This window comes from Phyllostomus discolor, chromosome 3 (assembly GCF_004126475.2).
Source record: "Phyllostomus discolor isolate MPI-MPIP mPhyDis1 chromosome 3, mPhyDis1.pri.v3, whole genome shotgun sequence".
NCBI classification, from domain to species: Eukaryota; Metazoa; Chordata; class Mammalia; order Chiroptera; family Phyllostomidae; genus Phyllostomus; species Phyllostomus discolor.
This window is the reverse complement of record NC_040905.2, coordinates 121,947,963-121,953,962: the sequence shown is the minus strand read 5'-3', so window position 1 is coordinate 121,953,962 and position 6,000 is coordinate 121,947,963.

Here is a 6,000-nt window from a genome sequence, read left to right as displayed (position 1 = left end):
CTGGTGGGACTGCAGACTGGTACAACCACTATGGAAAGCAGTATAGAACTTCCTCAGAAAACTAAAAATGGATCTGCCTTTTGACCCTGCGATTCCACTGCTGGAACTCTATCCTAAGAATACTAAAACACCAATCCAAAAGAACCTATGCATCCCAATGTTCATAGCAGCACAATTTACAATAGCTAAGTGCTGGAAGCAACCTAGATGCCCATCAGTAAATGAATGGATCAAAAAACTATGGCATATTTACACAATGGAATTCTATGCAGCAGAAAGAAAGAAGGAGCTCCTACCCTTTGCAACAGCTTGGATGGAACTGGAAAACATTATGCTAAGCGAAACAAGCCAGACAGTGAAAGACAAATACCATATGATCTCACCTTTAACAGGAGCCTAAACAACAAAACAGAGAAACAAGCAAAATATAACCAAAGACACTGAAATAGAGGACAGGCTGACAGTTCCCACAGGGGAGAGTAGAGGGAATTTCAGGGGACATTGAGAAGGGTTCACGGGAACAAACTTCAAGGACACATGGTCAAAAACTAAGGTGAGGGTGGTAATGGGAGGGAAGTGGGGAGGGGGCGGGATTGGGAGTAAAAAGGAGAAAACTGTATTTGAACAATGATTAAAATAAAATTAAATTAAATTAAAACTGTGGTACATTTGTACAATGGAATACCACACAACAGAAAGAAAGAAGGAACCCCTACCTTTTGTGACAGCATGGATGAAATTGAAGAGCATTATGCTAAGTGAAATAAGCCAGCTGTAAAAAGACAAATACCATATGACCTCACTTAGGAATCTATTGAACAGAATAAACTAATGAGCAAAATACAACCAGAGACATTGAAACATGGGACAGACTGACAGCTGCCAGAGGGGAGGGGAGAGGGTGGAAACGGTGGAAAGAAGGGGAAGAGACTAGTCAAAGAACACGTATGAATAACCCACAGACATGGACAACAGTGTGGGAACTGACTGTGGGAGCCGAGGGTGGGTTGGGGGGAGGAGGGCAAAGCAGGAAAAATTGGGACAACTGTAATACAATAATTAAAAATTTTTTAAATGAGTTACTGGGACTTCTGGCCAAGATGGAGGCATAGGTGGACGCACCGTACCTCCACGCACAACCAAGATTGGAACAACAACAATTTAGAGGCAGAATAACACCCAGAACTGACAGAAAATTTATCTGAATGGAAGTTGGACAACCAAGAAGTTGAAATAGACCCGTTTATCCAGACCAGTAGGAGGAGCGGAGACAAGCAGCCAGGCGCTGGTCGAGGAATGGAAAGCAGGGAGAGTTGGGTGAGTAAGGCAACCGGGAGCATGTAAGGCCTCTGGGGTGCACAAGATTGCAGCAGGTGGACCCTGAGTACACAGGCGACAGCTGGCAGACCCAGTGAGACGGCAATTGTGGAGCAGGGCAGAGCATGCAACCCAGGATCCCAGGGAAGGGACCGAGGTCCCACGGAGAATGGAACTATCATCATTGTTCCCTCTCAACCCCGCGCTCACATACAACGTCACAATCTAGTAACTAGGGCGCCCAACCCTGGTGAACACCTAAGACTCTGCCCCTCACCTTAACAGGAGCGACCAGAAAAAAAAAAAAACAAACAACAACAACAAAAAAAAAAACAAAAAAAAACGAGAGATGGCTCAAACAGAAGAACAAATCAGTGCCCTCAGAACTCATCCTTTTGAACAACCAAGAGATAGCTAAACTATCAGATGCACAGTTCAAAACACTGGTGATCAGGAAACTCACAGAATTGTTTGATTTTGGTTGCAAATTAGATGAACAAATGCAGGTTACCATAAAAGAAATGAAGGAAAATGCATAGGGAACCAATAGTGATGGGAAGGAAACTGGGACGAAACTGGGACTCAAAACAATAGAGTGGACCAGAAGGAAGAAAGAAACAACCAAACAGGAAAGAATGGAGAAATAAGAATTCAAAAAAATGAGGAGAAGCTTAGGAACCTCCAGGACATCTTTAAATGTTCCAACATCCAAATTATAGGGGTACCAGAAGGGGAAGAGGTAGAGCAACAGATTGAAAACGTATTTGAACAAATAATAAAGGAGAATTTCCCCATTCTGGCAAAGGAAATAGACTTCCAGGAAGTCCAGGAAGCTCAGAGAGTCCCAAAGATGTTGGACCCAAGAAGAAGCACACCAAGGCACATCATAATTACATTAGCCAAGGTAAAAATGAAGGAGAGAATCCTAGAAGCAGCAAGAGATAAGGGGACAGTAACCTACCAAGGAGTTCCCATCAGACTGTCAGCTGATTTCTCAAAAGAGACCTTGCAGGCAAGAAGGGGCTGGAAAGAAGTATTCCAAGTCATGAAAGACAAGGACCTATATCCCAGACTACTCTATCCAGCAAAGCTTTCATTTAGAATGGAAGGGCAGATAAAGTGCTTCTCAGATAAGGTCAAGTTAAAGGAGTTCATCATCACCAAGCCCTTATTGTATGAAATGTAAAAGGACTTATCTAAGAAAAAGAAGATAAAAAACATGTACACTAAAATGACAGCAAATTCACAATTACTAATAACCACACCTAAAACAAAAACAAACTAAGCAAACAACTAGAACAGGAACAGAACCACAGAAATGGAGATCCCATGGAGGGTTAGCAACAGGGGCGTGGGAGGAGGAGAGAGGGGGAAAAGGTACAGAGAATAAGTAGCATAGATTGTAGGTAGAAAATAGACAGGGGGAGGGTAAGAATAGTATGACAAATGTAGAAGCTAAAGAACTTATAAGTATGAAACATGGACATGAACTAAAGTGGGGAGAAGTTGGGGGGAGAAGGTGTACAGGGTGGAGGGGAGTGAAGGGGGGAAATGGGACAGTTTAATATAATTAAAAATAAATAAAAGCCACCATGAAAAAAGAAAAAAAATTACCTTTTAAACATACACAATTCAGTGGCTTTAAGTATACTCACAGAGGTGTGTAGCCATCACTAATACCTAATTCTGAAACATGTTTACCACCCCGTACCCATTAGCAGTCATTTCCACTCCTTTTCCCACCCCACCACCCAGCACCTGGCAATCAATAATTTACTTCCTGTCTCTGTGGATTTGTTTATTCTGGACAATTCATATAAATCAGGGGTCCCTAACCTCTGGACTGCGGACCAGTACTGGTCTGAACCTGTTAGGAACCAAGCCACACAGCAGGAGGTGAGCTTGAATGTAATGTGTTTGAATCATCCTGAAACCATCCCTCCCTTTGACCCCCATTCTGTGGGAAAATTGTCTTCTACAAAACCAGTCCCTGGTGCCAAAAAGGTGGGGACCACTGATATAAATGGAATCATACAATACATGATCTTTTGTATCTGGCATCTTTCACTTAGCATAATATTCTCAAGTTTTATCCATGCTATAGTATGTATTAGTAATTCATTTTTCTTCACATAGGAAATAATTTATTTATTTATTTTTTAAATATATTTTCTTGATTATGCTATTACAGTTTTCCCAATTTTCCTCCTTTATCCCCCCTCCACCCTGCATCCCACAGCCCTCCAGGATACCCCCCTTAGCTCATATCCATGGGTTGTGCAGGATACCCCCCTTAGCTCATATCCATGGGTTGTGCATATAAGTTCCTTGAGTTCTCTGTTTCCTATACCATTTTTTACTTCTCCCCGTCTATTTAATGCCTACGAATTATGCTTCTTCCCTGTACCTGAAAGGTAAATGTTATGGTATGTGAATCATGTATCAATGATGTTGTTATAAAGATATATGGTGGCAAATAAGCACATGAAAAGATACTCTAACTTATCAACTATTAGAGACATTTATATGAAAACCACAGTGAGATACTCCTACATACTCATTAGAATGTCTGAAACAAAGAAAAAATACTGACGATATCATGTGCTGCCAAGGCTGTGTACCTACTGGAACCCACGTGTATCACTGGTGGCAATGCAAAATAGAATCACTTTGGGAAATAATTGGACAGGTTTTTTTGTCAAGTTAAACAGACACTACCTTGTGGCCCAATAACATATTCCTCAGTACTGACCAAGGAGAAATGAAAATCTGCACATGAGATTTAAGGCAGTGTTATTTGTAATTGCCAGAAGAAGAAACAACCCGCATATTCACCTGAAGACTACACCAGCTGTGGTGCATCCAAACAATGAGGATTAGTCAAAACAAAAAGAATGAAACACTGATATGATGTGAAATTCAAATGCAACATGTTAAGTGAAAGAAGTCAACCTCAAAGGGTGACAGACTGCATGATTCCATTTATACAATGAGCTGGAAAAGGCAAGATGGCAGGAATAGAAAACAGTTGTCAGGAATTGGGGGTAGAGCGTGTTGACCACAAATTTTGGAGGGTGATGAAAATACTCTGTGTCCTGACTGTGGTGGTTGTTACTCGATGGTATCTGTTGGCCAAAAGTCAGAAAAACTGTAAACCAAAAAGGGTAAATTTTTCTGCATGAAAACTATTGAATACTTCAATGGTTGTGACTTAAAAAAAACAACAACAGTGGGACCAAAGTGGTTCTGCTTCCTATATTGGTCAGCCCAACACCCAATTCCATTTCCCCTTCCCAGAAAGCACTCGCTCTTGCCAGCATGTGTATCCTTTCAGCTTTTCAGAAATATTCTAGATAGATACAAGTGTGTATGTACTTATGCATGTAGTATGTATATGTGCATGTGTACATACACAAATATGTAGGTATTATAATTTGGAAGCACATTATAAAATGGTTTTTATGGTGCCATGCACTTAACTATATATTTGAATACCATTTTGTATCACTATGTAGCAAGGAGTTTCATTCCTTCTTTTAAGCCAATAGTTAACTTGGCTGAACTCACACTGCAGGTCTGCCTCCCAGAGGTGTCAGTTGAAATACCAATTCACTTTGTTTAGAGCTGTAGCCAGTTTCCCTGCATACATGTATTCTGCAAGAGATTAAGGCAGAGTTCACATATAGAATGTGGGGCTTTCTCCTCTGGATCTTTCTTTCCAGAATCTCCCCTCAATTTCCAGAGGCTATGTTTATGTATGCTTGTCCTCTGCCTCTTCTGGCCAGTACAACTAGGTAGTATTCTAGCAGAGTTTAAGCTACCTCCCTTGGCACAGACTTGTCCTACCTTTGAAAACAGTACACTCACCCAGTACTGTCCCTTTCTTCCAAGTGAAGATGCCCTTCCAGCACTTGCCTGTGTTTGATTGCTCCACAGTGTTTTCAGGTAGCTACATTTTCTCCAGAGTTTATAGTTGTTTTTGTGCAAAATGGATCTGTGACTGTGACTGAAGTTTTGCCACATTTCACCTTGAGGACAACCCTGCAAGAAAAGTATTATTATTATTACCTCCCATCTGCAAGCAGTGGCAGTGATCTGCTCATTGAACCTCAGATCACATGAGCATTTTGGGATGGAATGTGTCTTTTTGATTTGCAAATAAAATACTTTTAGCATGACCTTGGAAAGTTCCCTGCACTTCATTTCTTCTTTGTAAACCTGAATAATAATGATGCTTTCTTTACAGGGTAGCCCTGAAGGTCAGTAGAATAGCATAATGATGGGCAGTGTTCACTTGGTGTGGGTACTGTTTACCAATGCCCTGGGAAGTTCCAGGGACTGGAAGAGGCCAGGAGAGCATGGGTTGTCAGGTGTGGTTTATTGAAAAGGCAGTGGCTGGGTGGCACAAGCCTAAAGGTGAAATGTGGCTATGATTGAGGTGCTATAGTTACCAGCTCCATTGGGCCGTGAGGAAACAGGGCACAGTGAGCATACAGTGCCCTGAGCAAGTCAGTGCTTGCTCTAATGTAGTATGCAGCAGAACTGGGATTTGAAGCAAGGTTGTGTGTGGTGCCTACATCTGTGCACTAAACCACGAGCCACCAAGATAGATAGATAGATAGATAGAGGCCTTGTCACAGAGTCATATGGGCATTCCTTTCCCCTGCATGTCTCCCTTTTCCT